This window comes from Aythya ferina (genome assembly GCF_964211825.1).
Source record: "Aythya ferina genome assembly, chromosome: 5".
NCBI classification, from domain to species: Eukaryota; Metazoa; Chordata; class Aves; order Anseriformes; family Anatidae; genus Aythya; species Aythya ferina.
The window spans coordinates 50,170,781-50,181,870 of NC_140301.1; the positions used below are offsets into that span (position 1 = coordinate 50,170,781).

Below are 11,090 nucleotides of genomic sequence, written 5' to 3' on the forward strand. Positions count from 1 at the left end.
CTAATGATTATGGACAGGCAAATTCAGCATGCCCACAAATCTACACAGAGATATTAAAGTTGCAGAGAACCTTTTCCAAAAAAAAAAAAAAAAAAAAAAAAAAAAAAGACTTTTTTATACTTGTTACTGGTCTGCAAGAAAAAAAAAAACGGCATTAGAATTTCTGCTTCTGTCATACAAAAGCTGCTGTGAGTTTCTTCAACAGGCACTCTTCCTGTTACCAGTAGTTTTAAAACTGCTTGCCTTCTATTGGAAAACTAAACCCTGCACTCTCCACGCTGATAAACCTCCTGTTGCATTCAGTGGAAGGTCTTTGGTTGAATTAAGACTTCAAGACTCAGACTAAGATCTTCTAAGATATCTAAGTGCCAAATGTGCAAGTTTTCAGCAGAGATTTGGTAACTGAATACCTAGGTCTGGGCCATATTGGTACTCAAAAAACTACTTCAGTGTGTTATGGTATCTCAGTATCTTTCAGGGTTGAATAAAGACAGATGTCCTCTGGGTTACTCAGTGAATCTTTGGGTTGGAAATGCTTTGGATCAGTCCAGCCTCACTGGAGCTGTAATAGTGTGACTGTCAGTCCCCCTGCCTCGAGCTGGCAGAAGAGGCTTGCTGCATATTCTGCCCTAACAGGGGTCACTTACAGAGTCAGCTGCCAAATCTGTGCCACTGCAACCCACTGGAGAACGTAAATCCATCAAATCATTTACTGATAGCAGCTTCTGGCCTCAGTTAACCTGATATCCACTTAATCAAAGTTTAAAATGAGCCATCGTCTCAGGGGCTGCTCAGATCCCCTCCACCAATGCCTGTGCCTTTAGCACATTTTACCCTTTCCTCTTCCCCATTGCTCTCCCAGAGACCCATAAACCCCCCCAGTATGGTCTCTGAGGGCAGCATTGGGATGGTGGTTGGCCAGGAGCCATGCCACAGACCACATATACAATCCAGCTCTCTAGAACAGCATTAGCCTACCTTGCTGAGCACTGGGGCAGGGCTGAGCATGGACATCTATGGCGTGACCCAGCACAGGGTCACAAGGCCACCTGGGGGAACAGATGGATGTGGCCAATGCCCACAGAACGCGGCAGAGGGACACATCATGGGCCACCTTGGGCTTTTTGATGTTTGTTGTTTCTAGTGATCACCCTGAACACGAGTCTCCATCAGTGTTCCAACCTCATCATCTGTGAAATGGGGATGAGGAAATTTAGGTATTATATGTCATATGAGAGCCACAGGCGAAAAAATCTAGTTAAAACCACTGCAGCAGTACCCGGTGGGAAAATCTGTAAAGTTAGTAATTGTTCCATCTTTAGCTATGATTACCATTTGCTCCATTTGCTCCTTGGAAATTCATGGTTATCTTTCATTAAAATCCCCACTTTCTTGAATTATCTTCTGGCTTAGTGTTAGCCTATAGGCTACATGCCCATTTGAAGAGTTCGGAACCCAAACTACCCAGAATTTGCTTTTATTTGAAGGTGTGGATGAAACATTCAAAGAAAGCAAGTTAATGATGTGGTTGACAGCAGCTCGTGAACTCTCCTGCACCTACAGAAGTTAAATCCAGAGTTTTAATTTGGTTACATTTTTGTTAAATGCATTGTCATACAGGCTGGCTCAGTATTGCTTTTTTCTAACAGTTTTTGTTTGAGCAGAGATAGTCTGAAAATTATCTCTTTGGCAAACAAGCGCTTTTATTCATTTATTTACTTACTTAACATCTTTGTCTGAGTTACCAGTCCAACAAGCTTAGAACAACTGAAAATTACAGTCAATGGAGAAATTGAAAGGTTTCACATGCATACCAGAAAGCAAGCTCATGTTCAGAATGAGATTTGGACACAGTTATCTCACTCTGAACATGACCTCATGAATCTGGCAGCTCTGTTGGCTTCCACCCTTCAGTGGAGTTTGAACTCTTTGGTGGATCAGTGGCTTAATCCCTGACTTGTTCTTTATTGTAGCGGAGGGGAAAACCTCAATAATTTTGCAGGATTTTGCAAGTAAGTGTCAAATCACTTATTCATCAGACTTATGAAGAGTCTGCAACTGCTGTTGGTTTTTTGTTTTTTGTTTTTTTTTTTTTTTCCAGAAAGGGTCTGTTCTTTATCTAGTGAGCTTCTGATCTTTATATATATATATATATATATATATGCATGTATATATATTTTTTTTATTTTTTTTTCTCTCTCTCTTTTGATTGTGAATGGGGTGAAGGATTGCCTAGTATCCCTGTGGATTCTGTAAAAATGGTACTTTCACCCCGGAAGTATAATTTCAACCAGATTTCAAGAGCACTGAAATCCGCAGAGCCAGCACTTTCAGCTGAATGATGCCCATTTTAAACACAACTCATGTCACTGGCTCTGGAAGGAAGAATTCAGATTTCCACAGGTTTGGACAGGGAAGTAGGCATTCGAAGTTCCTACACACACCGCTCCTCCGGAGATGCCAGGCTTTGATGTTGGTCAAAACCTTCCAGACTTAACCAGAAGCAAGAGTGAGACATCCTAAAGTGCATTAAGACACACTTTGCTTTTCTGATGTGAAGTCTGGTAAAGAGAAAGTCCTCATGATGCTTGTTTTCCTTCCTATTATTGCATTTGATTTGTATGTTAGGGCAAAATAAATTTGAGCTGAAGCTCAAGCTCTGGTGGGGAAAGTTTCCTTAGCATGTTACATGGCCCCAGTTCCTTTGTCCTTCTCTCCAAGACCCCCTTCCTCTTGCTCTCATTCTGTCCCTTTCAGCTGTGGCTGCCAAAAACAGTGGCTTGGAAAACTTAGCATTTTTCTGGAATATGAATGCCAGCTTTCTGGTGAACATCCCAAAATTTTGATTGGTGTTGCTTCTTGGGCACATGCCAGTCAGGAAAGCCAAGCTAGCCTTTCCCAGCACTGGTGCTGCATGGGGGCAGTGGGATCCCCCCTGTTGCCGCACCATACCAGCCCCTTATACCCTTGAGGGGCTACAGGGCATCACAGATGCACAGCCTGCCCTCCACAATCAGCATTTTAACCAAGCCAGAAGGGAGATCTCATGGAAAGATGCTTCCACCACAAATTAGATGTTCAGTGGTGTCGGGAAACAACCCGATGCCGAGTTGCAGGCGGTGCCTGTGCAGGCTGGTCTGGATGTAGGCCCTTCTGCTTTTAAAGTATTTTGAGAAAGAAACAAAGGGCTAAATAATGGGAATCCATCTGGGTGTGGGAAGCTCTTAGTTTTATTACCCATTACAGTTTTCATCTATTAAAGAGGTTTGGCCAAACTCACTGCTTTCTGAGCAACAGCAGTCATATTTAGCGGAAAGATATTGTGAAAACTCTGGGGAAAAAAATGAAAAATACATTCTTTCATAACAAAATATGAACTAAATGGCTTGCCTGAGTTTCAGTATAATTGACAGAAATTTGTGAAACACATGAAAAACAGAAAAGGAGGGAATTTGCTTTGATCATCTGCATGGGAGAAAAGAGGTCTTCAGAAGTTTGAATTTCTGAGTTATCCTAGACAGTTACAGCAGGTTTTGAAAACCATTAAAGACTCTTTGCACAAAAAGGGTTTGGATTGGCATTTCCTCCAAACAGCAAAAGCTTCCTTTCTCAACCAAATTAAGTTTTAAAGAGTGTCTTTAATTATGAGCTATTGTTGTTATGGAGGCCTGACGCATTTCCCGTTAAAAATTGCAGGAAAGCTTTGATTGATTTTAGTCTGGGCCCAATGGCTGTATCTGCAGAGTGTTTAGGAGGGGATCAGACCTGGGGCTAAGTCCAGGGCCTGCCTGGAGGGAGGCAGCGGAGAGAGATCCTCCAGCACAGCCATGCCCAGGGCTCCGTGCTCAGGGAACATCACCTGCTCAGAGGAAGATACATTTTGTAGACAACATGAGTTAAAGATGACTTCCTTCAGCCTTGCTCAGTCTGGTTTTTCCCTTGGCAGCACAGATGTTCACTGGCTGCAATAACTGTTACATTAATTTTAGGATCTGAATTAATAACACCTATCCCACATACTAGTGCTGCTGCAGTGAACTGGAATTATTCATTTGAACAGAGATTAAATCTCTTGAGGAACTGTAGAAAAAAAGTCATGCTTTAAATAAATAGTAGAAACATCCAATCTCCTTAAGCACAGCTGGTTTTAGTAATTAATTCACCATAGATGTAGTTAGCTGATTTAAAGAGTCAGATTTACTCTGATTAAAGCATTTACTTCAGTATCAGCAGAAGGAGAATTTATTGCCTCAGGAAAGCATAAATGTCAAACGTGTACTTGGATATACGGAGTATGGGAGATATAAAGAAGATGATGTTTTCACAGGCCATGTGCTTAAAGGTCAGGCAGGTTAAAGAGGACTTTGTTGGTATTTTAAACCTGCCATACCTAGAGAAGGAGCAGTGCAGCTGAAGGGAAAACAGAAAGAGGGAATGTGCTCCCGTGTCTGTGGGAAGAACACCAGCCACTGAATGCAGCACATGCATGTAAACAATAGCTGAATTTGGCACAAGACCCACAGAGAATAATTTTATATAATAATGTTTTAGTGCCAGAACTACTGCTCTTTTGCAATGCATGTTGTCTAAAAACAAAACTGCCAATGACAATAAGCATGGGTGCTCTTTTCTTCACTGAGTTGCAGTCTTCGTGACCCATTAGACTTGTGTTAAAAGTTGCTGTATATCACTATGTACAAACCAGCTCTCATCCAGGGGATTCCAGCTCCAGGGCTCTAAGACAGCAACATTTCACCTGCATAAATGCAGTGGAGACAATGGAGAGGAATCAATAAAACAAAATAAAATAAAACCTACCTCATCCATCCAGATATCCCTATTGGAACAAAGGGAGCAGTGGTGGTGCCTAGCCACAGACATTTAGTGCCATCTGGACCTCTGAGGACACCTATGACATCTGTACAAGGGCAGCAGAGGTGACAGGGGTCCCCTACAAGCAATTCATGCCCTTATGGAGTGGCAGCTGGAAGCCACCTGACATAAGCACCTGAATGCATCCCTAAGTAACTGTAAGAATGGGAACTTTTAATGCAGAATTTCGTAATGAAGCCCACGAAGCTCAAGTTGCGCTGGACAGAAACTTGAAGGGGCTGACAACTCCTGGAGTCGTGTGTCCCAAAGACCAGATCCTATGCTTTTTGTTTTTTTTTTTTGTTCCCAGGAAGGTCAGGTCTCATCCCCAAAAAAGTCTAGGCTTCTTCTGGCTGCTGTCAGTGTTGAGGCTGGTCACTCAGCACCTCTGAAGAGGTGTTGCAGGATGAGGCCATTAGCCTGTATTTACATTGCCTGGTAATGCCATCAAATGTACTACTTGTAGTCATTAGCAATCCATCCCTCCTGCTTTTCCTCTCCCTGAGGAAGTGCTCTACGAAACCTGTCTCATGAATTTCTGTTTTTTCATTATTGTCGTAGTCTCCCCAGTTTATCTTGCTCTTTCATTAAACAGCAAACCACAGATACAGTTTCAATCTAACAGCCTGTTTGCAAGAAACTAACCATTCAGGAATATATCCCCTGCACGTTCTTTGAAAATTCATTTAACATGATTCATTGCTTTATTCTTTGCTTGAAGCATGTTTCACTTGCATTAATAATATTTTACCTTTCACTTATAAATTCAAACACAAAAGCAGTTGCAGCTCTCCAAATGTTTATATTCATAAAATATTACATTATCACTTTCCAAAGGTCGTCTTTTCTTCTTCCCCTTAATTCGGATTCAAGATTTCCAACAATAACTTGTTGCAGCAGATGTATAGCTCTTATATGTTTACTAATTCACATCTCTGTTTTTTCACTTTGCAAAGAGGAAAAAGGAAATGGTTTTAAGTGGGATAAGTACTTTTTTTTTTTTTTTTTCTAAACAAAATAAAAAGAGGAAGTTCCAAATATGGAGGAAGCAGAAGTAATTGGTGGTCTGATTCAGAAAGAATTTATACACAAGCTTAAGTCCATTACCTTACTACAGGTTTATTGGTCAGTTCCTGGATGAGCATCCATGGACTGTATCTTATGTGCCTGGATATGAATGTCTGAGTTCCTTATTAATGGAGCTCCAGTTCTGAAACAGGTTTTCCCACACGTAAAATGACAATATAATGTCAATATCTTGACCTTTAAGTCATTTATGTGTGTGTGTGTTCTTGCAGGAGTCAATTTCATTTTCCAACTGATTAAAATAAGGAATATGATTTTAATAAGAAAATATATCCTGATTTGTCAGGATATTATTTCCTGAATGGAAATAATTCATGCTTGAAGGGAAACAGTTCTGTTAGATCAACCAACCTGTCTGAAAGGACAAAGATAAACACAGTATGTGATTTTGCCTCCTGTGCAGTATTTTGGTTTGGATATGTTCCTGGACCTCAAGGCCTGGCTGGATCCGTGGCTCTGTCAGACGCTGTCTGTGTGACCATTGGTACATAACACCTCATCTGCATCTCGCTGAGACATTTGCAGGGCATTTGTACTTCTGCTGTTGCTTCACCCCGGCACTTTACAGCCCTGTGTAAACCAACCTTGGCCTCAATTTGCCTCCTTAAGCAAGCTGCAGAGGAGACCAGTGCTGATGCAAGTCAAAGCCCTGAGTCACCTCTTCCTTAGACATGGGTTTAGGTGTTTTAATCCTTCCTCATAACACAGTTCCCCTGGATTCCCCATCACTTCAATGCCTCCTCCTTGAAGCCCTACCACTTTGTCTAGATACTTTTCAGTAATTGAGTGCCCAGCAGTGAATGTAATTTTGTTTCCCTATATATTTTCTAAATCTTAGCTCTTAAAGCATTATGGTTTTATGTATTATGTATTATAGTCTTATCATATATAATGTGAAGATTTTGCCTTCATATCAGTGATAGCAATTTTATTGGGAGAAAAATATTAGTAGGATTTGTTTTTGAGTCACCAGCTGTTTTTTCTTTAAGGATATTTCTTTCTTATTGGTGTACCAGTGAGCGACTAAAATGTAAACTAAGTTAAGACTTAACAAAACACTGAGATGATTCATATGAGCATAAAATTATATTGTTATAAATTTTTCTGAAGCATCTCCAGAATGGTTTGAATTTACTGGACAGATATCAGAGTGCTATCACAAAAATCCAAAATGGGATTAAACTTTCTCAAGGCTCAGATATCAGCTATCTCAGAGCAGCCAGTGTCTGTTGTTTCTATCAAAATCCACTTGCTGCTGAGTTTGGGCAGAGGACATACAGCAACAATGGTCATTGAACAGCCTAAATTATCTAATGCCCACTCAAATACTTTCACTCCAGATCTCAGGCAAAGCCCAGTGCTATTATTAAGAGACTTTCAATCTATTTCAGTGAGCATTGTCCCTTCTGTACACAAAAAATTATATATCAGCAGATGTTCATCTAATTATGATATCCAACACACATCAGCCCACTGGTGGAAAGGCTAGATTTAAAACAACAAAAAAAAAAAAAAACACCACAACATGAAGTGAGTTATGAACTTTTAGTTCAATTCTGAACTGTACCACAGACGCCTTGGTGATACTTCCTGACTTCTTCCAAGGGGAAGAGCCATAGGGCCCAGTCCTTGCCTACTACAACCATCCTGATGGCAGAAATTGACATCAGTTACTTGGTTTCTGGTATTATTTCTTAGCTTTTTGTACTTGTTTGGACAGAAAACTTTACAGGAAACAGACTGCCTTTTACCAGGTGAGGTGACAATAAGGTCATCCTTTCTTGGAGGCTAACACCACATGGAAGACAGGGCAATGTTTGCCTCCTGCCATGGGCAAAAACCAGCAGGCAAGGCCCTACAAGGCATTTTGTTTCCTGAGGAGTGGCTGAAAAAGAAATACTGTCCCTGGGCTCTGTTTGGAGACAGGGTCAAGTCAAGAACCAAAACTGGTCTCAGGCCACTCTCACTCAGGCCATCATGCAGCTGGGGACCTGGAGCTGGTATTACCATGTGTTGAGGGCACCCTGCAGCAAAAAATTAATCCAAACCATTCACCACTGAGTAGATCCACACTTTGGTTGGGCTGTCCAACACAAGAGCAACTTGCTATAAACTTGTTATATGAACCTGGAAAATGACTTTGGAAACTTAATGATGTGTTTTATTTCATTTTCCAATTAGCTGGGGGAAAAAAAAATAAAAATTTTGCTATCCTGCATCTTGTGAAACAGTCCAGCTAAAGGCTGGGAGGTAGCAGTTGATGCTGATTTTGCACTGGTGGAAACAGCACCAGGGAGTAATAGAAAATCACGATGTACTTGTAAAATAGACAAAATTCCACTATGGCATTAAACAGCCATGACTGTAGAAGGGGATTCACATCACCTCCCCAGCTGAATCAAATGCTGCATGGAGTAAGTACTGTGATTTAGGCTGAAAATCTTCATCTTTACCAGAGACAACAGATGCTGCTGATAACTTCCAGGAGATGAATCAGTGCTGGGTATGTTTTTTGAATGTAGGCTCTGAAAGATTTAAGTAATTACATTTTTTAAAAACTGCCTCTTTCCTTTGTAAGCTACACAGTTACATACTGTTGCAACCCACTCTGAAACTATTAAGCTAAAGGCAAGAAATAGGAAAACATGAGGGCTTTTGAATAGTGAGAATTTGCACAGGGAATCAAAGAGGTTTCAAGTTCACTTAGTGCAGATGTTTCTATAATTGAGACACACTAGAAAAATGCAGTAATGCACAAATCAGTCTTGCCTACAGTTATCTGAACCATAAAAAAATGTCCATAGTCAGGATATAATTCCCTACTAAATCCTACAGGATAGCTAAAATATAAAATAAAAGGTTCTTTTTTCGTATTAAACTCTGTAAGACTTTTTTCAGTAGGGGAGTCCACAGGGACCACAAACAAACCTCAAATCTGCTGACCAATTCACCCCATAACCCTCTTTCATACACTCACCCACAGATATTAAGGACCTAAACTTTAACAAGGCCAGCTAAATGCAGCTGGTGACCTGAAAGACTTATTCTGGTCCTAATCTCACTCCTATTTAAACCAGTAAGACTTCCTCTGGAACGGCTCGAGCTCCCTTTACTGCATGTGCCCAGTTAACCACCCAACCCAAGTGCAAACTCCTGCATGCAAGGGTAGGAATTGCACCTACTTATTACAGTGCCGATCCAAAATGCACAGCTTTCACAGACAGAAGGAAAACAAGACATCCCCTTGGCTTTTCCCTTCTCAAAGCTATAACATTTGAAGCACGGATACCTTTCAAAGGAAAGAAAAAGTCTTGAGCAAGCACAAGGCAACCTGAAAAGAATAACTGAGTCCTCATCTTTCTAAATGCGACATAATTCCCCACTTTTATAGTCCCATATATAAAAAGAGAATTGGCACGTTCTTCTCGGCTATAGAGTGTTAACTCCCTGCCTACAACCAGCAGAGCCCAGCTGTGTCCTGCTGTAACATTCTTCAAGAAAGATGCCTCTGCTGGAAGCCCAAAGCACCCAGCAGTCCCTCCTACCCACAAGTGGTGCATCTTTTGGCTTCCCAAAAATCCCTTAGGCACACAGCCTCCTGCTGCTACACGAAATTTTAACAAGGATCTCCCAACACCAAATCCAGAGGTCACTTAAGATTATCAGGTGCTGGTTCCCAAATGTATCCATTTACCCTGCATTGCTCCTCTAAAAGAGCAACAAACACTACTATTTTTTTTCTCCTTAAGTCCATGATTGCCTTAATAGGTCAAAATAATTACACAAACAAGAAGGAAATTACATCTCTCCATACCTTTATCTCAGCCCAGCAGGAGGTGAATGGATAAGTATGAATAACAAATTATCTTGCAGTGGATTCCACTAATCAGCCCCAGGGCTGGGCTAGTTCAGCATGAAGCAATTCTTAGCTCTCTGCATTGCTGGTTTAGAACTTGGGCAGAGGACCCTACCCCCTAATTAAGAACCTGAAACAAATTGAAAACAGCTGTGAATAATTAGACAATTTAAGTGCTGTTAAGAAGGAATAATTTTTGTAGCCATCGTAATAAATCTTATGCTGTCTGAACCCATACGCTTTATGTGAACTTTTTTCTGCTGGTAGGTTAGTACATTACTCATAAAAGAAACAGTATCCCTTTTGTTTTGATTGGGCCTGTTTAATAACAAAAGAGCATATCACTATAAGTGGAAGTGTGATGACAAAGAGAATAGCCTTTACTTTTCTTAATTTTCAATCGTTGCGGTTCAGATCTTATGTCAGATTCCTGGCATGTGGATTTGGTGGAAGAAAAAGAAAAAAAAATCTTGATTTGCACTGTAAATAATACCTGAGTCCAAGCTACTTAACATTTTTCAGATTTCTCTGGAAAAATACATGTCAGAAAAATACTTAAAAATTTAACAACCGACCCTTTAGCCTTATGTAACAGATAAGTTCTTGACATATTAACTAAGACTTCAGGAAATCTATTTTTCTCTGAAAATTTCCACCTTTTTTTAATCTTCCCACTTGTCTGGAACTCAGTTAAAGTGTTTCACAGAAAGTAATTTACAGAAGGAAAGCTTTCATCATGCACTACCACACTATTCAGGGCCTGAGTCTGTGAGCCATAACTGGCTTTGTTAGAAATTAGTTCTGCAAGCACCTAAAAATATATTTAATTTGTACATTATATATGACTTTTTTTTTGAAGGCAATGTATCTGCTCACACACTTAATGGTAATGACATTTTCACAGCCTTGTAGGATACAGACTTCACTTGGATAATGGCATTACCTGCAAACAGGATATTCAATGAAGTTGATTGTTTATAAGCATGGTTTGGCTTTACCACTCTCTTTGAACAAACACTACAGTCCTCTGTCATTTTGCTGGGATTATGTCACATTATTCAAATCTGGACACAGATTCTGAATACCCAGGTTTTAGAGGATTCATGAGATGATGTTTGATTTTGCTTCCATTCCCAGAGAAAACAGACCTCATCATGCCAGCCTTGTGTTGGCAGTATTTGCAGATGAGCCTGCAGAAATGCAGCTGCAAGGAAATACCTGAAGATGCAAAATACCTGGTTCTGCACTCCAGTGGTTGAGATTTAAAGAAAAAAAA

At 40.4% G+C, this 11,090-nt stretch overlaps 1 long non-coding RNA gene across 2 annotated transcripts; it reads right to left on the bottom strand.

Moving 5' to 3' along the window:
- Window positions 1-3,208: 3,208 nt before the first annotated feature.
- Window positions 3,209-9,913, bottom strand: LOC311438442. 2 transcript variants are annotated; one of them, XR_014694102.1, is made up of 4 exons: window positions 9,773-9,913; window positions 9,141-9,247; window positions 8,277-8,483; window positions 3,209-4,756 (listed from the first exon to the last, which is right to left on the bottom strand). It is a non-coding gene; the product is annotated as an uncharacterized lncRNA (long non-coding RNA). The 2 variants fall into 2 exon arrangements; XR_014694103.1 differs by lacking the exon at window positions 3,209-4,756 and having other exon boundaries at window positions 8,098-8,483.
- Window positions 9,914-11,090: the final 1,177 nt, after the last annotated feature.